Consider the following 22093-nt stretch of genomic DNA (forward strand, 5'->3'; position numbering starts at 1 on the left):
CTACCTCCACCCGCAGAGCCGCACTCCACATAGAGAATAATGGGGCCTCCAGCACCGACCTCCACCTGCAGAGCCGCACTCACATAGAGAATAATGGAGCCTCCAGCACCGACCTCCACCCGCAGAGCCGCACTCCACATAGAGAATAATGGGGCCTCCAGCACCTACCTCCACCCGCAGAGCCGCACTCCACATAGAGAATAATGGAGCCTCCAGCACCGACCTCCACCCGCAGAGCCGCACTCCACATAGAGAATAATGGGGCCTCCAGCACCGACCTCCACCCGCAGAGCCGCCCTCCACATAGAGAATAATGGGGCCTCCAGCACCGACCTCCACCCGCAGAGCCGCACTCCACATAGAGAATAATGGAGCCTCCAGCACCGACCTCCACCCGCAGAGCCGCACTCCACATAGAGAATAATGGAGCCTCCAGCACTGACCTCCACCCGCAGAGCCGCTCTCCTATAGAGAATAATGGGGCCTCCAGCACCGACCTCCACCCGCAGAGCCGCACTCCACATAGAGAATAATGGGGCCTCCAGCACCGACCTCCACCCGCAGAGCCGCCCTCCACATAGAGAATAATGGAGCCTCCAGCACCGACCTCCACCCGCAGAGCCGCACTCCACATAGAGAATAATGGAGCCTCCAGCACCGTCCTCCACCCGCAGAGCCGCACTCCACATAGAGAATAATGGGGCCTCCAGCACCGACCTCCACCCGCAGAGCCGCACTCCACATAGAGAATAATGGAGCCTCCAGCACCGACCTCCACCCGCAGAGCCGCACTCCACATAGAGAATAATGGAGCCTCCAGCACCGACCTCCACCCGCAGAGCCGCACTCCACATAGAGAATAATGGGGCCTCCAGCACCTACCTCCACCCGCAGAGCCGCACTCCACATAGAGAATAATGGAGCCTCCAGCACCGTCCTCCACCCGCAGAGCCGCACTCCACATAGAGAATAATGGGGCCTCCAGCACCGACCTCCACCCGCAGAGCCGCACTCCACATAGAGAATAATGGAGCCTCCAGCACCGACCTCCACCCGCAGAGCCGCACTCCACATAGAGAATAATGGAGCCTCCAGCACCGACCTCCACCCGCAGAGCCGCACTCCACATAGAGAATAATGGAGCCTCCAGCACCGACCTCCACCCGCAGAGCCGCACTCCACATAGAGAATAATGGAGCCTCCAGCACCGACCTCCACCCGCAGAGCCGCACTCCACATAGAGAATAATGGAGCCTCCAGCACTGACCTCCACCCGCAGAGCCGCACTCCACATAGAGAATAATGGAGCCTCCAGCACCGACCTCCACCCGCAGAGCCGCCCTCCACATAGAGAATAATGGAGCCTCCAGCACCGACCTCCACCCGCAGAGCCGCACTCCACATAGAGAATAATGGAGCCTCCAGCACCGTCCTCCACCCGCAGAGCCGCACTCCACATATATGGCTGCTCTCGCACTGTGCACACAGGACCTGTGATGAGGTCACAGGAGGGGAGGAGTCAGGGGGTCACATGATCAGGGCCTCAGTGTATGCAGGACTCTGCTGTGCTTGGTGTCTTGGTGCTGGATGAGGGGAAGGTTGTGTTTGGGTCAGGAGGGGTTTACAGTGTGTACAGAGTGGAGCCGTGTGTGTACAAGGTGTATGGAGACTGTGCCTGTGGATCCTACCCGGCGTGCGCCGCCTGGGTGCCTAGCAGTGGTAAGAGCAGCTTGTATTATCTGTCACTTTACGCCGCTTTGGCTTGCAGCCTCACACGCATTTATAGCAGTAGGTCTCTGCCACTAGTGGTATGCATGCTGGCCCCATAGACGGTGCACACTGGGGGACTCCCACCTATCCTTTTTTATCATCCTGGCATTTTATTGTATCTTTTGTATATTTTGTACGGATAAACTATCATGTAAATTATATGTGCATTAATAAAGTATTTACTACCTATACACTCCTAGTTTTCTCCTATTCCTAAGGTGTATGGACGAAGCCGCGTGTGTACGGAGCGGAGCCGTGTGTGTACGGATGTACGAGGTACAGAAGTCATTGAGCTGTAGGTTGGATTGCTGCTAAAGGGAAAAAAAATCTCTTTAATTCTTCTTTGTTAGCGAGTGTGAACGAGCTGAGTGTGACCGGAGTGTAAGTGCGAACTGAAGTAAGTGTGTGTCTTGTGATTTAGTGACTTTGGATTCAGGGAGTTTACAAGGGAGGAATTACTGAATTGCTTTTTGCATTTTATTAATATTCTAAATTTCTTTTTAACGTTTCGGTCTGGTGCAATCCCCATAAGGAAATGTGTTCCACTATTGTTAATGCCATCCAGTGCACATCTGGCCACATGTATGCAGTCCTTGAGCAGCCGGTCGAGGGGGCATACTGCTGTGCGAGATGTGAGCACGTTGTGCATTTGGAAGCCCGGATTCTGAATCTAAATGTGTAGCTGGCAACATCGAGATCCATAGACAATATGGAGTTCAATGGGACAGATGAGGGGGGATGGTAGGATGGAGCTGCAGGACAGTGAAGTAGCAAGCTGGGTGACAGAAGGCCGGGTAGAGGAAAGAGTGCCAGGGAGGCTAGTCCTGATCTGCACACCCCAATACGTTTGCTAAGTTGGCAGATGAGGGGGATCCCCCTACAGGGGTAGCACTACTGCAGCCAGGCATGTCCTCTGAAAGCCGGAGGAGTGTCTGCTCCAGTATGGAGGGAAATAGGAGAGCAGGGCAGGCCAGACAGGTGCTGGTACTGGGGGACTCAGTTATTAGAGGAGCAGATAGGGCAATCTGTCACAAAGACAGGGATCGTCGAACGGTGTACTGCCTACCTGGCGCTCGAGTCTAACACATCGCTAATCGGGTGGACTGATTACTGGGAGGGGCTGGTGAGGACACAGTGGTCATGGTGCACATTGGCACAAATGACAAAGTTAGAGGTAGGTGGAAGGTCCTTAAAGCAAGGACCTCCAAGGTGGTATTCTCAGAAATACTGACTGTACCACGTGCCACGCCAGAGGCAAAGGGAAATTAAGGAGATAAATAAGTGACTCAGGAATTAGTGTAGGAAGGAGGGGTTTGGGTTCCTGGAGAACTGGGCCAACTTCTTAGTTAGCTACAGGTTCTATGCTAGGGATGGGCTCAGTAGCGTAGCTACCAGGGGGGCAGAGGGGACCATCGCCCCGGGCTCGGTGCTCAGAGGGGGCCCACCTGGAGCTACGCTACTGTAACTGCATGCGCCAATACAATTACATTCTGCGGCAGAGCAGGCAGAATCTTTCTCCCTGCTCTGCCACTATGGGGCCCCTGAGCAGGCAGTGAGGGGCCCGTTGCCAGCAGTGGGCCTCCCACCCATCACCAACAGGTCAGCCGTTTTGGCATTTAGCCAATACAGCTGACCGCATTGATGAGGGAAGGAGCGCTACGCTCCTTCTGCCATCATCTCCCTGTCAGCATCTGACATCGCCGACCTTGACAGCGGGCGCGATGACGTCACTACCCGGCGCCCACTGTCAGATGAGCGGGAGCTCGGAGCACCGCAGGAACAAGGAGGAAGAGGTTAGTATTTACAGTTTTTTTTATTGGGGCTGCCTTATTCTACAGGGTCTGCCTATGGGGGTGATCTTTATGCTACTGGGTCTGCCCATGGGGGTGCTGCCTTATACTACAGGGTCTGCCTATGGGAGACTTCCTTATACTACAGGGTCTGCCTATGGGGTGCTGCTTTATACTACAGGGTCTGCCTATGTAGGTGCTGCTTTATACTACAGCGTCTGCCTATGGGCGTGCTGCTGCCTTATACTACAGGGTCTGCCTATGGGTTTCTACCTTTTACTACAGGGTCTGCCTATGGGGTGCTGCCTTATACTACAGGGTCTGCCTATGGGGTGCTGCCTTTGACTACAGGGTCTGCCTATGGGGTGCTGCCTTGTGCTACAGGGTCTGCCTATGGGGTGCTGCCTTATATCATAGTTTGCCTATGGGGTGCTGCCTTATACTACAGGGTCTGCCTATGGGGTGCTGCCTTTTACTACAGTTTCTGCCTATGGGGTGCTGCCTTATACTACAGGGTCTGCATATGGGGTGTTGCCTTGTGCTATTAAGTTTGCCTATGGGGTGCTGCCTTATACTACAGGGTCTGCCTATGGGGTGCTGCCTTATACTACAGGGTCTGCCTATGGGATGCTGCCTTATACTACAGGGTCTGCCTATGGGGTGCTGCATTATATTACAGGGTCTGCCTATGGGGGTTGATGGGGAAATCAGGGACCACCTTAATACATTCGTATAATTCATACACATTCATATATTTCTCTAACAGAATATGTCTGAACATGTCCAAGCTTTGCTAAGTTATTCTGCTGACTATTGATTACCAATTAGAATTGCTGACGAAGGTGAGGTTAATCAGATTAGACTTAGGACCTCTCTCACCACATACCTGTCCACAGTTCTCTCCTTATAAGGAATAAACTGATGAATTAAGAATGATCTCATATGTAATAAACAGCTGATTTGCGCACGAACATAATGTATACGCCTACTCAAAAGTGTATATAACTGACTGTCCGGAAGTATTAAATTTATGGCATCTGAACAGATTACGTCTGTCTCTGTCCATCAATGCTTAAGCATCCTCACATTTGGCAGCCATCCAATATCCCTGAGAGTCTGACTTGCAGACCAACCTAACATTTTGGCGTCCCTTTGGGTGGGCTGGCCAAGATGGAAGACCGCCAATATCTGAAGCCCGGCAAGCCGCAGACCTGAGAGCAAGGCCACACAGACAATCCCGGGAAGGTTAGAACCATTAGTTTCTTACAAACTCTCTCTGTGTCTCCACCTGTCTCTTAATCTGCAGCCGAGCTCTAGGTATGTTATAGTCAGGTCTTTCTATAAAGGCCAGCCCATATTGTTTGCAAAGAACCATAGAATATCCTAAGTGATACTCGAAAGGCATATTGGATTGGTCAATTTTATGTGCTGCTATCCTTGTTATATGTCCTGTTATATGTCTAGCATATGACTGAAGAGTGAGTGAGTGTGTGATTCACCCTTGAGGAGACGTCCTCTTGGGGAGTGATAGAGATACGGTGTAAAAAGCAGGTTGAATTGGGATAGGGCCTCTGCAGTTCCCTCCGGTGACCCTTCAGGGCATCCTGGGTCAGAGGTCAAGTTCGTCTGTGTCTATCTGTCCTTGTACACACAAGCTGCCCCTCTCCAGATGGTGCTAGTAGATCGGGAGATAATTTTGATCACATTAATCTGCCTGCTGTTAGCTAGTTTTGTTCTCTGGTTAATATATAGGCTTTCTGTGTATGCCATATTAAGTCTGAAGGAGGTGCCCTTGATTAGACCAGGACGCCTGAGTGGGATTAGTGAGTGACGCTGCGGCGGTCACAAGGGGCCAAATCACTAATCATTATCCCCATAGTCGGCACACCTATTGGCTGAGTATTTAGCATAGGTTACGAAAGCAAGCGGAAAGGGGACTTAGAAGTTAGCACGCCAGCACTGTGACGTAAGTGTAGGTTAGCAAGTTGCTACGAGTTAGAGGCAGTGAGAAGTGGGCACAATAGAGGCTACACATTAAGAGAACAGTGAAATATCAGTGTCAGTCAGGAAAACCAGAGAACACACCGAAGAAGAAAGAAAGAGAGCAGGCAGCAATGGGGAACATAGATCGCAAAGAGCACAGGGAGGGGTGCAGCGCCCATGAGATAGTGAAGAAAAGGAAAGGTAAAGTTGCTGTGAAGGACTCTAGAAAGTTGTTGAAAAGTTTGGGGATGAAAAATGACCAGCTAGATCCTTTCCTTTGGAACTCAGCTCTAACAGGGAGTATGGGATGGATCACAGATAATAAGTTGTTAATACAGGCAAGGGCTTGGGCAGATGTAGCAAAGGAATTAAAGAGAGAAGGAGGTTGGGTTAAGGTAGAAACACCGCAAGGGATTAGATTCAGACCGAAAACAAAAATGCCTCCGCCATATCAACCCCATCTCACGGCTCCTGCTCCACCAAGTCCGGATGGATTGGTGTGTGTGTGTGGACAGCAAAACCCCGACTGGCGTGAACAATGTTCTGCCTGCGGGAGACCCTACGGGGCAACAGGACTTTATCCTGTCATCCACACTCACACTACGACACAAGACAATGGGCACAATGTGACAAAATCAGAAGACAGTCTAGGCGCACCCAACACACTAGATGACGGAGACTATCAACCAAATCTCCACACTATGGATGCAACCGGCGCTGCAGTAGCAACATCAACATTTACCCCCAGACGCTCGACTGCACCCATGACTACAACTATCTCCCACTACAAACCATGGAGCCCAAAAGATCACATGACACTGGTCAATGACGCCCCTGACCCATATGACTTACCCATGGCCTTCTACAGATGTATGGTAGGACTGAATAATACCTACACATATACATGAGCAGACTTAGAGTCCATCCTAAGAGGGAAAAATGGGAATGCACAAATGGAGTCAGTTCTGGAGGCAATAAAAAGTGCAGGGAGATCATATAGTTTAGAACGGGAGTTGGGCGCACAGTATGTCAGAACTGTAGAGTCAGGGTTACACTTCCTACAAGGTCTACATGCATGGTGCTAGAAAAAGGTGGGGGAATCCACAATCTCCCTACTGGACATAGTACAAGGTCCTAATGACACCGTAGAACAGTTCTAGGGAAATCTGAAACTGAGACACGCAGATTTGGGTTATGAAAACATGGGAGAAGCAGGTAGGAAGCTTTTCCATGGGGCATTCATAGCAGGGCTTAAACAACAGCTCAGGCAGAAGGTCCAGGCAGCTAAGCCCGACTGGAGAATATGCCAGATAGAAGAATTGGTACTGGAGGCAAAAGGGGTGGAATTAGATCAGAAGACAAAGCCAGTACAGATACATTATGCTTCCAATGACGTTAAGGAGCACAGGACAACTTCTACCAGAAGGGACCGGCGGCAGATGGAGTGCTATAACTGTGGGAAAAGGGGGCACATCAGCCATCAGTGCAGGGCACCCAGAAAAGAGACTCAGCCCAAGACGGATGCCTCAACCCAAAACCCACAATAGGAAACAGGCAACCCCGTAGCCATCTACCCCCTTAGGGCACGCACACACCCAAGCCCACAAGGGGTAGTCCCAGTACATCTCCCAGATGGTAGAAAAATCCCATTCCTGGTGGATACGGGGGCAGCCAAAACAGTAATCCGCCAGGAACATGTCAAATCATCAGACATATCAGACGATACCCTCTACACTCAAGGCTTTGAGGGATTGATCCAAGAACGCAAACTGACTAAACCACTGCCCCTCCGTTTAGTTGACCACACCTGCCTCGCACGGCTACTGATCAGTGACAAGTCACCTGTTAATTTGCTAGGTTCTGACTTATAGGCAATACAAGCACATGTCATGTACGAACCTGACGGTACTGTTAAGCTGACAGCTGGAATTCCGGAATCTGCACTGTGCAAAGTGCTGGTGTGCCTGCACATCTCAGACTCCCTCTTCCCACCTGAAGAACATGAGTGACTGGCACAGGTCCCAGACGTGCTATGGGCAAAATCCAAGACTGATATCGGACAAATGCCAGTTCCTCCTGTAATGATTAACTTGAAGCCAGGAGCAAAGCCACCTAAAGTTAGACAGTACCCTTTAAGTGCTGCTCAGGAAGAAGCAATAGGGAAGAATATCACAGATCTAATTGCTTCTGGGGCCATAAAACCTACAAAGTCTGTAGCAAACACTCCCTTATTTCCAGTAAAGAAAAAGGGTAGGAAAGGGGAGCCAGTCACCTACAGAATGGTCCATGACCTTAGGGCTATAAATGCAGTCACTGAGTTACTCACTCCAGTGGTACCAAACCCACATACCATCATGTCACAAATCCCGATAACTGCAGCTTGTTTCACCTGCATTGATCTTGCAAATGCTTACTTCTCTGTGTCTTTACACCAGGACTGTCAATATCTTTTTGCTTTCACTTTCAGGGGCCAGCAGTATACGTGGATGGTGCTACCGCAGGGGGCTCACAACTCTCCAACCTTGTATACGGCTGCGTTGCAACTTGTTTTGCAGGCTTGGATCATTCCACATGCTGAGGTAGTCCTACTCCAGTATGTGGATGACCTGCTCCTTTGTGCCCCAAACAGATGTATGCTGTGAAGCTACAATCTCACTGCTCCTGCATCTTGCTTCCAAAGGGTGTAAAGCTTCGAGAGAAAAGTTACAGTTTTGTCAATTAAAGCAAAGCTCAATTTTTCATTGAGCCCCACAGGGGCCATAGAATTCAAGGTCACAATCCAGCGACACACTGTTTGTGCTAATAGTCTTTTATATTCCCTCCTCTACTACCACAATGCACTTGGTCGATCCCCAGGATCCGTAGACCCCTAGGATCACACGCATGCACCAGGCGGAAATGTTTTGGGAGCGTATTTAGGGTGCCAATGTCCTCTACCTCCTTCGCATTGGCAATATCCCTTACATGCTCCCTTACACGTACACGGAGCTGGCGTGACGTAAGTCCCACGTACCTCTTGGAGCAAGGACATGTGGCCAGATAAACAGCATATGTGCTAGTGCAGCTAATATGGTGCCGAATCTGAAATCTCATTGTTCCATTTGATTGTGAGAAATGAGTGCCCCTAATCAAGTTCTTTTCCTTACAGGCTATCCTCTCCTTGGATAAAGCCTACGCGAAACGCGCGTCAGGGGTGTATACCGGCACCTGACTGTTTTCCATCATGGGTAAGAAACGTAACTGCTAACATTGTCACTATTTACCGCTCTCCCCCATATGAGCTTTTTTGTCACTGTGACACTATTTGGGGTGTGCACTGCCTTACAGGCATCTGATGCTCTGACTTCTATTGATAACAGGTCAATTGAGCGCTATTTAATTAGCATTACTGATGGTGTATTAGTACCATGATTTAGGCACACTCAAATACACTTATTGTGCCGGGGTCTTAATTGCTTCTAGACTAGGGCTTTTTTTCGTCTTTTTTTGGATTTTCTTGTTATTCTAATGTATCTAATAGTATCTTTAATAAATTTATACAAGTTTTAAAATTCTATGTATGGAACTCTATTTTTTCTATGTTTAAAAGCCACTCTATGAGTGTCTGCCCACACAGCCTTTTCACCTCAGTCAGGAGCCTCACTCAAACTAGAAATTGTCTCTGCTTCAGTTCTAGGTACCCCAGACTATGCAAAACTTTTTCTTCTGTACTACACAGAAATGCAGGGACATGCTACCGGGGTCCTAGCCCAGAAACATGGTCAACAGAACAGGCCTGTTGCATACTACTCCGCCCGATTAGATCCTGTTGCCAGAGGAGCCCCATCATGTGTTCGAGCAGTAGCGGCCATCTCACTTCTGCTAGACAAGACATCAGAGATTGTGTTTGACTACCAAGTCACTGTCTACACTCCAAATGATCTACACAGCATACTCAGCCAGGTCCAACCTAAGCACATTGCTGTAGCCAGACACCTCAGACTTCAATGTGCACTCTTAATGCCTCCCAATGTCACCTTAAAAAGATGCATGACTTTGAACCCAGCTACTCTCATTCCACTTGATGTAGTGGATTCAGGGGGGGGGGGGAAGGAGGCAGGCCAAGGAAAACCACTGTTTTTGCAAAATTTGACAGAAGAGCTATTTGATGCATACTATGAACATGACTGTATAGCCTTTATGGCTCAAGAAACTGCAGGGTTCTCACATGTTTCTGATGTACCTCTCACTAATCCAGATGCTGAGCTTTTTGTAGATGGTTCAAGGAGCATCGGGGAGGATGGCTGGTTCTACACTGGGTATGCAGTGGTCACTCAGCATGAGGTAGTAAAAGCAGAACCACTCCCTCCTCATATGTCTGCACAGGAGGCGGAGCTGACGGCACTCATTGAAGCGCTTAAAGGGGCTGAAGGTAAACGGTACACCATTTACACAGACTCGAGATACAGTTTTGGAGTCGCACATGACTACGGCCCCATATGGAGGGCAAGAGACTTTTTTACATCAACAGGTACTCCTATTAAGCATGGGCACCTCATCAAGCAGCTAATGGACGCACTACTACTTCCAAAGGAGGTTGCCATAGTTAAGGTAAAGGCACACACCAGGCTTGCGACCAACGAAGCACGAGACAATGACAAAGCGGACCGAGCAGTCAAGGAAGCTGCAAGGAAGCCACGAGACCCCTGCGGCCACTCCACTGATTATGGTAAGCACTGAGTTTAACCAGTTGGACTTGAGTATCTTACAGGCTCTGACTCGGTAAGCCTCCGGGGAAGAGAAAAAGGTCTGGTCGAAAGCTGGAGCTCGGGAGCACAGAGGTTTGTGGAAGGTGGGACAGCGGGTGTGTCTGCCAAGATCTCTGTATCCTGCAATGGCTCAAGCGGCCCACGGTCCAACGCACCTGTCTAAAAATGCCATGTGTGCTCTGGTGGAGAAGCAATGGGTCGCACCTGGCTTCACAATGGTTGCTACTAGATTTACACAGGCATGTCTCACATGTGCACAACACAATCCAGGCAGTGTAGTCAAAGTACCACAAAAACACACACCTAAGCCCCTCTACCCGTTTCAACGACCGCAGATTGACTTCATACAGCTTCCCAAGGTAGGAACGTATGAATATTGTCTAGTGTGTGTTGACCTCTTCTCAGGGTGGCCGGAAGCTTTCCCGATGCCAAAAGCTACTGCACGAGCCACTGCAAAGAAATTGATGTCAGAAGTCTTCTGTAGTTTCGGACTGCCTGAAACCATAGAATCTGACAGAGGTACCCACTTCACTGGAGAGGTAATGCAAAATGTCATGCAAATGTTAGGGGTCACACAGGCATTTCACACCCCCTACAGACCACAAGCTAGCGGCAAGGTAGAACGGCTAAATGGTACACTTAAGCTAAAGATCCAGAAAGCGAGTGAGGAATTGGGGAAACCATGGACAGAGTGTTTGCCTTTAGCTCTGTTCTCCATCAGGTACACGCCTAACAGAAAGACAAAGGTGTCCCCCTTTGAGGTTTTGTTTGGGTCAGCACCAAGACTAGGCCTGTACTTCCCACAGACACTGCAGCTTCAGTGTGACAGCCTCACCAGCTATGTCCAGGGCCTTCAAAAGAGGCTCTCATTCGTGCATAAACAAGTGTTTGATTCTATTCCAGACCCAGAGAGCTGAGAGGGAACCCATTCTCTCCAGCCCGGAGATTGGGTGGTGGTCAAGAGACATACGCAGAAGCCTCTGGAGCTGAGATTTGACAGACACTTCCAAGTCCTCCTCACCACAGCCACATCAGTAAAGCTTGAGGGAAAGCCCACCTGGATCCATGCAAGCCACTGCAAGATCCTGGAACAGAAGAGCGATCGTCCTGCTCCTGATGATGCTGATGACCCTTCCCCAGAGAAGACAGACTGCTCAGACAAGCCAGCGTGCCACTTATAATAAAGTAGCCCCGCTTAGACTTGATGTTGTGAAAAATGTGGACTGGATACACTATATTTACTATAATCAACAAAGATTTATAACGTATACTAGAGATGCACTGACAAACCTGGTAGATCACTCCACAGACAAATAAAGATGCCATCAGTCAAATCACACACATAAAACACTCACAATAATGAATATATGAAATGCTATGATTGAGAATAAGATATGATCTCCCCATCCTATGGGGGATTCGGCCGAAGAATTGACAAGAAAGTCCGACACTGGCATTAGGCCCGTGACAGCACCTGTAGGTTAGAGGTAGAGTCATATCTAATCTCAAAAGGGGGGACTGATGGGGAAATCAGGGACCACCTTGATATATTCTTATAATTCATACACACACATTCAGAATATGTCTGAACATGTCCAAGCTCTGCTAAGTCATTCTGCTGACAAGTGATTATCAATTAGAATTGCTGACAAAGTTAGGCCTAATCAGATAGAACCTTACCCCTGTACGTGTCTAACCCCAAGTTACCTCTTATGTAAGGATCACCTGATGAATTAAGAATGATTTCATATGTAATAAACAGTTGATTCGCGCTCAAACATAATGTATACGCCTACTCAAAAGTGTATATAACTGCATGTAACCAGTATACGTCATGGCATTGGAAACAGATCACCTCTGTCTCTGTCCATCATTTCTCCGGAGAACCCACACATCTGGCAGCCATCCGAAATCCCTGAGGGTCTGACTTGCACACCAACCCAACACGGTGCCACACAAAAGGTTGATACCTAACATGAGAATAATGGGGATAGGGGAAAATATGTGTAAGTGGGTTAAGAGCAGGCTCAGGAATAGGAAACAAAGGGTGGTTATCAGTGTTGAGCATTCCGATACCGCAAGTATCGGGTATCGGCCGATACTTGCGGTATCGGAATTCCGATACCGAGATCCGATACTTTTGTGGTATTGGGAATCGGAATCGGAAGTTCCCAGTGTATGGTTCCCAGGGTCTGAAGGAGAGGAAACTCTCCTTCAGGCCCTGGGATCCATATCCATGTAAAAAATAAAGAATTAAAATAAAAAATAGGGATATACTCACCCTCTGACGCGCCCTGGTAGTAACCGGCAGCCTGCTTTGCTTAAAATGAGCGCGTTCAGAACCTTCCATGACGTCACGGCTTCTGATTGGTCGCGTGCCGCTCATGTGACCGCCACGCGACCAATCACAAGCCGTGACGTCATTCTCAGGTCCTAAATTCCTAGAATTCGGAATTTAGGACCTGAGAATGACGTCACGGCTTGTGATTGGTCGCATGGCGGTCACATGAGCGGCACGCAACCAATCAGAAGCCGTGACATCATGGAAGGCCCTAAACGAGCTCATTTTAAGCAACAGAAGCTGCCGGTTAACAGCGGTAAGGTGCAGGGGCCTCCGGACAGGTGAGTATATCAATATTTTTTATTTTAATTCTTTATTTTACACATTCATATGGATCCCAGGGCCTGAAGGAGAGTTTCCTCTCCTTCAGACCCTGGGAACCATAAGGGATACCTTCCGATACTTGAGTCCCATTGACTTGTATTGGTATCGGGTATCGGTATTGGCGAGATCCGAAACTTTTCGGGTATCGGCCGATACTATCCGATACTGATACTTCCAAGTATCGGACAGTATCGCTCAACACTAGTGGTTATTAATGGAGCACACTCGGACTGGGTCACGGTTAGCAGTGGGGTACCACAGGGGTCAGTATTGGGCCCTCTTCTTTCTAACATATTTATTAATGACCTTGTAGGGGGCTTACAGAGTAGAATTTCAATATTTGCAGATGACACTAAACTCTGCAGGGTAATCAATACAGAGGAGGACAATTTTATATTACAGGAGCATTTATGTAAACTAGAAGCTTGGGCTGATATATGGTAAATGAGGTTTAATGGGGATAAATGTAAGGTTATGCACTTGGGCAGAAGAAATAACATGTATAATTATGTGTAAAACACTGCGCAAAACTCACTGAAAAAGACCTGGGAGCATGGGTGGATGACAAACTCACATTTGGTGGCCAGTGTCAGGCTGCTGCTACAAAGGCAAATAAAATAATGGGATGCATTAAAAGAGGCATAGATGCTCATGAGGAGAACATAATTTACCTCTATAAAAGTCACTAGTGTGACCACACTTAGAATACTGTGTATAGTGCTGGTCTCCGGTGTATAAGAAAGACATAGCTGAACTAGAGCGGGTGCAGAGAATAGTGACCAAGGTTATTAGAGGACTGGGGGGGTCTGCAATACCAAGACTGGTTATTACACTTGGGGCTGTTTAGTTTGGAAAAACGAAGACTAAGGGGAGATCTTATTACAATGTATAAATATATGTTGGGACATGTTATGGACCTGGTGGTTAGGAGCACCCAGAATGACCTGATGGTTAAAACGAAAACCTGAGACAAGCTCTGAGGAGTTGGTAACTCTACTGACCGCAATCCCTAATCCTATCACACACACTAGAAATAGCCGTGGAGCGTTCCTAACTCTCCCTAGATGCCTCTTCACAGCCTAAGAGCTAACTACCCCTAAAGATAGAAAAAGAAGCCTACCTTGCCTCAGAGAAATTCCCCAAAGGAAAGGTAGCCCCCCACAAATATTGACTGTGAGTTAAGAGGGAAGTGACAAACACAGGAATGAAAACAGATTTTAGCAAAGGAGGCAGAATCTTCTCTAGATAGACAGAAGATAGGAAAGGGAACTGTGCGGTCAGTATTAAAAACTACAAAAACCAAGCAGAGTGTGTAAAAAGACCTCCACACTGACTCACGGTGTGGAGGTGCAACTCTGCACCCCTAGAGCTTCCAGCTAGCAAGGAAATATCATAATAGCAAGCTGGACTAGAAACATAGCATGTACTGAGAATATACTCAAAAACAAATGGACAACAAATGAACTAGCAGGAACTTAGCTTCTGCTGGAGTAGACAAATCATCTGAGAAATCCAAGAGAGATCTGAACCAGTACTGAGACATTGACAGCTGGCATGAACTAACGACCTGAGCAGAGTTAAATAGGAAAGCCAGCAGAAACAATAAGTGAGGGCAGCTGAGAAAGCCAACCTCAAAGATCAGCAGTTCCACTCAAAGCCACCAGAGGGTGTCCAAGGACAGAACTCACTAAAGTACCATTCACGACCACAGGAGGGAGCCTGAGAACGGAATTCACAACAGTACCCCCCCCTTGAGGAGGGGTCACCGAACCCTCACCAGAGCCCCCAGGCCGATCAGGACGAGCCAAATGAAAGGCACGAACCAAATCGTCAGCATGGACATCGGAGGCAACAACCCAGGAATTATCCTCCTGACCATAACCCTTCCATTTAACCAGGTACTGAAGCTTCCGTCTCGAAAAACGAGAATCCAAAATCTTCTCCACCACATACTCCAACTCCCCCTCAACCAACACTGGAGCAGGAGGATCAACGGAAGGAACCATAGGCGCCACATATCTCCGCAACAAAGACCTATGGAACACATTATGGATGGCAAAAGAAGCTGGAAAGGCCAAACGAAATGACACAGGATTGATAATTTCAGAAATCTTATAAGGACCAATAAAACGAGGCTTGAACTTAGGGGAAGAAACCTTCATAGGAACATAACGAGAAGATAACCAGATCAAATCCCCAACACGAAGTCGGGGACCAACACGGCGATGGCGGTTAGCAAAACGTTGCGCCTTCTCCTGAGACAACGTTAAATTGTCCACCATGTAAGTGCAAATTTGCTGCAACCTGTTCACCACAGAATCCACACCAGGACAGTCAGAAGGCTCAACCTGCCCTGAAGAAAAACGAGGATGAAAACCAGAATTACAAAAAAAAAGGCGAAACCAAAGTAGCCGAACTAGCCCGATTATTAAGGGCGAACTCGGCCAATGGCAAGAAGGTCACCCAATCATCCTGATCAGCAGAAACAAAGCATCTCAGATAGGTTTCCAAGGTCTGATTGGTTCGTTTGGTTTGGCCATTTGTCTGAGGATGGAACGCTGAAGAAAAAGACAAATCAATGCCCATCTTCGCACAAAAGGACCGCCAAAACCTAGAAACAAACTGGGAACCTCTGTCAGACACAATGTTCTCCGGAATGCCATGCAAACGAACCACATGCTGAAAAAATAATGGAACCAAATCAGAGGAGGAAGGCAATTTAGGCAAGGGTACCAAATGGACCATCTTAGAAAACCGATCACAAACCACCCAGATGACGGACATCCTTTGAGAGACAGGAAGATCAGAAATAAAATCCATGGAAATATGCGTCCAGGGCCTCTTCGGGACAGGCAAAGGCAAAAGCAACCCACTGGCACGAGAACAGCAAGGCTTGGCCCGAGCACAAGTCCCACAGGACTGCACAAAAGAACGCACATCCCGTGACAAGGAAGGCCACCAAAAGGACCTAGCAACCAAATCTCTGGTACCAAAAATCCCAGGATGACCAGCCAATACTGAACAATGAACCTCAGAAATAACTTTACTAGTCCATCTATCAGGGACAAACAGTTTCTCCACTGGACAGCGGTCAGGTCTATCAGCCTGAAACTCCTGCAGCACCCACCGCAAATCAGGGGAGATGGCAGACAGAATCACCCCCTCCTTGAGAATACCAGCCGGCTCAAGGACTCCCAGAGAATCAGACAAAAAACTCCTAGAAAGGGCATCAGCCTTCACATTCTTAGATCCCAGAAGGTACAAGACCACAAAATCGAAACGGGAGAAAAACAGCGACCATCGAGCCTGTCTAGGATTCAACCGCTTGGCAGACTCGAGGTAAGTCAGATTCTTGTGATCAGTCAAGACCACCACGCGATGTTTGGCTCCCTCAAGCCAATGTCGCCACTCCTCGAATGCCCACTTCATAGCCAAAAACTCCCGATTGCCGACATCATAATTACGCTCAGCAGGCGAAAACTTTCTAGAAAAGAAAGCACATGGTTTCATCAAAGAGCCATCAGAACTTCTCTGAGAAAAAACAGCCCCTGTCCCAATCTCAGAAGCATCAACCTCGACCTGAAAAGGGAGCGAAACATCTGGCTGACGCAACACAGGGGCCGAAGTAAAACGACGTTTAAGCTCCTGAAAAGCCTCAACGGCCGCAGGGGACCAATTCACCACAAAACTTCTGAAGACTCTTCACAGATGTAGGTTGAGTCCAATCATAAATGGCCTGAACTTTAACAGGGTCCATCTCGATAGTAGAAGGGGAAAAAAATGAAGCCCAAAAAGGAAACCTTCTGAACTCCAAAGAGGCATTTAGACCCCTTCACAAACAACGCATTAGCACGAAGGACCTGGAATACCATCCTGACCTGCTTCACATGAGACTCCCAATCATCCGAAAAGACCAAAATATCATCCAAATATACAATCATGAATTTATCCAGATACTTTCGGAAGATGTCGTGCATAAAGGACTGAAACACAGATGGAGCATTAGAAAGCCCGAATGGCATCACCAGGTACTCAAAATGGCCCTCGGGCGTATTAAATGCTGTTTTCCATTCATCGCCCTGTTTAATACGCACAAGATTATACGCCCCTCTAAGGTCAATCTTGGTAAACCAACTAGCCCCCTTGATCCGAGCAAACAAATCAGACAGCAGAGGCAAAGGGTACTGAAATTTGACCGTGATCTTATTGAGAAGGCGTTAATCTATACAGGGTCTCAGAGAGCCATCCTTCTTGGCCACAAAAAAGAACCCTGCTCCCAACGGTGACGAAGACGGGTGAATATGCCCTTTCTCCAAGGACTCCTTTACATAACTCCACATAGCGGCATGTTCTGGCACAGACAAATTGAAAAGTCGGCCCTTAGGGAACTTACTACCAGGAATCAAATTAATAGCGCAATCACAGTCCCTATGAGGAGGTAGGGCACTGGACTTGGGCTCATCAAATACATCCTGGTAATCCGACAAAAACTCAGGGACTTCAGAAGGAGTGGAAGAAGAAATTGACATCAAAGGAACATCACTATGTATCCCTTGACAACCCCAACTAGACACAGACATTACTTTCCAATCCAGTACTTGATTATGAACCTGTAACCATGGCAAACCCAAGCCGACAACATCATGCAAATTATGCAACACCAAAAAGCGCATATTTTCCTGATGTGCGGGAGCCAAGCACATGGTCAGCTGAGTCCAGTACTGAGGTTTATTCTTGGCCAATGGCGTAGCATCAATCCCCCTTAAGGGAATAGGACTCTGCAAAGGCTCCAAAGAAAAACCACAGCAAATGGCAAACTCCAAGTCCATCAAGTTCAGGGCAGCGCCCGAATCCACAAATGCAATAACAGAGTAGGACGACAATGAGCAAATCAGAGTAACAGACAAGAGAAATTTAGGCTGTACAGTACTAATGGTGACAGACCTAGCGAACCTCTTAGTGCGCTTAGGACAATCAGAAATAGCATGAGTGGAGTCACCACAGTAAAAACACAGCCCATTCTGACGTCTGTGTTCTTGCCGTTCAGCTCTGGTCAAAGTCCTATCACATTGCATAGGCTCAGGCCTCCGCTCAGAGGACACCGCCAAATGGTGCACAACTTTGCGCTCGCGCAAACGCCGATCAATCTGAATGGCCAAAGACATTGATTCATTCAGACCAGCAGGCGTGGGGAACCCCACCATAACATCTTTAAGGGCTTCAGAAAGACCCTTTCTGAAAATTGCTGCCAGGGCATACTCATTCCATTGTGTAAGCACAGACCACTTTCTAAACTTCTGGCAATATACTTCTGCTTCATCCTGACCCTGACATAGAGCCAGCAAGGTCTTTTCTGCCTGATCCACAGAATTTGGTTCGTCATAAAGCAATCCGAGCACTTGAAAAAATGCATCTACATTAAGCAATGCAGGATTTCCTGGCTCAAAGGAGAATGCCCAGTCTTGCGGGTCGCCACGCAACAAAGAAATAATAATCTTTACTTGCTGAATGGGGTCACCAGAGGAGCGGGGTTTCAGAGCAAAAAACAGTCTGCAATTATTTTTGAAATTCAAAAATTTAGATCTATCCCAAGAAAATAAAGCAGGAATTGGAATTCTAGGCTCTAACATCGGATTCTGAACTACATAATCTTGAATACTTTGTACCCTTGCAGTGAGTTGATCCACACAAGAGGACAAACCTTGAATATCCATATCTACACCTGAGTCCTGAACCACCCAGAGGTTAAGGGGAAAAGAAAGACAAAACAAGCTGCAAAGAAAAAAAAATTGACTCAGAACTTCTCTTATCCCTCTTTTGAGATGCATTAACACTTTGTGGCCAGCTGTACTTTTATGGACCTGGTGGTTAGGAGCACCCAGAATGACCTGATGGTTAAAACGAAAACCTGAGACAAGCTCTGAGGAGGTGGTAACTCTACTGACCGCAATCCCTAATCCTATCACACACACTAGAAATAGCCGTGGAGCGTTCCTAACTCTCCCTACACGAATCTTCACAGCCTAAGAGCTAACTACCCCTAAAGATAGAAAAAGAAGCCTACCTTGCCTCAGAGAAATTCCCCAAAGGAAAGGTAGCCCCCCACAAATATTGACAGAGTTAAGAGGGAAGTGACAAACACAGGAATGAAAACAGATTTTAGCAAAGGAGGCCGAATCTTCTCTAGATAGACAGAAGATAGGAAAGGGAACTGTGCGGTCAGTATTAAAAACTACAAAAACCACGCAGAGTGTGCAAAAAGACCTCCACAACCACTCACGGTGTGGAGGTGCAACTCTGCACCCCCAGAGCTTCCAGCTAGCAAGGAAATATCATAATTAGTGTTGACTGTTGAGCGATACCGTCTGATACTTGAAAGTATCGGTATCGGAAAGTATCGGCCGATACCGGCAAAGTATCGGATCTAATCCGATACCGATACCCGATACCAATACAAATCAATGGGACTCAAGTATCGGACGGTATCCCTGATGGTTCCCAGGGTCTGAAGGAGAGGAAACTCTCCTTCAGGCCCTGGGATCCATATTAATGTGTAAAATAAAGAATTAAAATAAAAAATATTGCTATACTCACCTCTCCGACGCAGCCTGGACCTCACCGAGGGAACCGGCAGCGTTGTTTGCTTAAAATGCGCGCTTTTACTTCCTTCCGTGACGTCACGGCTTGTGATTGGTCGCGTGCCGCCCATGTGGCCGCGACGCGACCAATCACAGCAAGCCGTGACGTAATTTTCAGGTCCTCAATGCCTAATTCTAGGCATTCATGATTTTAAAATTACGTTCCGGCTTGTGATTGGTCGCGTCGCCCATGTGACCGCGATGCGACCAATCACAAGCCGTGATGTCACGGGAGGCAGGAGACGCGCGCATTTTTAAAATTACGTCACGGCTTGTGATTGGTTGCGTGCCGCCCATGTGACCGCGACCCGACCAATCACAGCAAGCCGTGACGTAATTTCAGGTCCTGAATGCAGAAATAGGCATCAGGACCTGAAATTACGTCACGGCTTGCTGTGATTGGTCGCTTCGCGGTCACATGGGCGGCACGCAACCAATCCCAAGCCGTGACGTAATTTTAAAAATGCGCGCATCTCCTGCCTCCCGTGACGTCACGGCTTGTGATTGGTCGCGTTGCCCATGTGACCGCGACGCGACCAATCACAAGCCGGAACGTAATTTTAAAATCATGAATGCCTAGAATTAGGCATTGAGGACCTGAAAATTACGTCACGGCTTGCTGTGATTGGTCGCGTCTCGGCCACATGGGCGGCGCGCGACCAATCACAAGCCGTGACGTCACAGAAGGAAGTAAAAGCGCGCATTTTAAGCAAACAACGCTGCCGGTTCCCTCGGTGAGGTCCAGGCTGCGTCGGAGAGGTGAGTATAGCAATATTTTTTATTTTAATTCTTTCTTTTACACATTAATGTTGTTTCGATACCGATACCCGATACCACAAAAGTATCGGATCTCGGTATCGGAATTCCGATACCCGCAAGTATCGGCCGATACCCGATACTTGCGGTATCGGAATGCTCAACACTAATCATAATAGCAAGCTGGACTAGAAACATAGCATGTACTGAGAATATACTCAAAAACAAATGGACAACAAATGAACTAGCAGCGACTTAGCTTCTGCTGGAGTAGACAAGTCATCTGAGAAATCCAAGAGAGATCTGAACCAGTACTGAGACATTGACAGCTGGCATGAACTAACGACCTGAGCAGAGTTAAATAGGAAAGCCAGCAGAAACAAAAAGTGAGGGCAGCTGAGAAAGCCAACCTCAAAGATCAGCAGTTCCACTCAAAGCCACCAGAGGGTGTCCAAGGACAGAACTCACTAAAGTACCATTCACGACCACAGGAGGGAGCCCGAGAACGGAATTCACAACAGAGACAGTGCAGAGACCTTTCTAATGATTTTTTTACTCGTAGACCAGATACAGGGACAAGGGGCATCCTCTGTTATGATCCTTAGTGGTTGAGGATCACAAATTACTCCAGCAAGGAAACTAACAAAGGACAAGCTCTAGGGAGGTGGAAAACTGGACTGACCGCAAATCTGAACCTATCCAAACACACTAGAGGTAGCCGGTGAACGTGCCTAAAATTCCTAGACGTCTCGAGCCAGCCTGAGGAACTAACTACCCCTAGAGAGAAAGAAAGACCTCTCTTGCCTCCAGAGAAATAATCCCCAAAGATATAGAAGCCCCCAACAGATAATAACGGTTAGGTAAGAGGAAGGCACATACACAGGGGTGAAAGCAGATTCAGCAAATGAGGCCCACTAATACTAGATAGCAGAAAATAGAACAGGGATCTTGTTGTGAACTCTGTTTTCAGGCTCCCTCTTGTGGTCACAGCTGGTATGGTGTGACTTTTGCTTTGGGCTCCCCCTGGTGGCTTTGTTTGCTATCCTGCTGGTCTCTGGCTATCAGCTGTTTCATTATCCTCTGGGAGGTTCCTATATAGCTCTGTTTCACTTCCACTTGTTGCCGGCTGGCGATGTAATCAGTGCTACTCAGATTCCTTCTGACTACCTTGCTCCCAGTCCCTCCAAGACAAGCTAAGTTTTGTTTGCTCATTTTTTGATCATCAGTGTTTATCATGTTTTCTTGTCCAGCTTGCTAAAATGTGATTCCCTCGCTTGCTGGTTGCTCTAGTGGACTGAGTTTCTCCCCACACACCGTTAGCTGGTGTGTGGGTTCTTGAAATCTCAGGATGGATATTTTGTAAGGGTTTTTTATTGATCGCATAGACCCCTGCTCTATTTTCTGCTCTCTAGTATTAGTGGGCCTCTTTTGCTGAATCTGATTTCATCCCTATGTATGTGCCTTCCTCTTACTTCACCGTTAATATTTGTTGGGGGCTTCTATATCTTTGGGGATTATTTCTCTGGAGGCAAGCGAGGTCTTTCTTTCTCTTTAGGGGTAGCTAGTTTCTCAGGCTGGCTCGAGACGTCTAGGAATTTTTTAGGCACGTTCACCGGCTACCTCTAGTTGTGTTGGATAGGTTCTGATTTGCGATCAGTCCAGTTACCATCTCCCTAGAGCTTGTCCTAAGTTAATCACTTGCTGGTCTATTTGTGATCCTCAGCCACTAAGGATCATAACAGT

General features: G+C 47.8%; 1 long non-coding RNA gene across 1 annotated transcript; it reads left to right on the top strand.

The window, feature by feature from the left end:
• Positions 1–1564: 1564 nt before the first annotated feature.
• On the top strand, positions 1565–12113 carry LOC143769328 (uncharacterized). Its single transcript, XR_013214353.1, has 3 exons — positions 1565–1719; positions 8692–8770; positions 11195–12113. It is a non-coding gene; the product is annotated as an uncharacterized LOC143769328 (long non-coding RNA).
• The last annotated feature ends 9980 nt before the right edge of the window (positions 12114–22093 follow it).

This window comes from Ranitomeya variabilis, chromosome 4, assembly GCF_051348905.1.
Source record: "Ranitomeya variabilis isolate aRanVar5 chromosome 4, aRanVar5.hap1, whole genome shotgun sequence".
In the NCBI taxonomy this organism is placed as follows: domain Eukaryota; kingdom Metazoa; phylum Chordata; class Amphibia; order Anura; family Dendrobatidae; genus Ranitomeya; species Ranitomeya variabilis.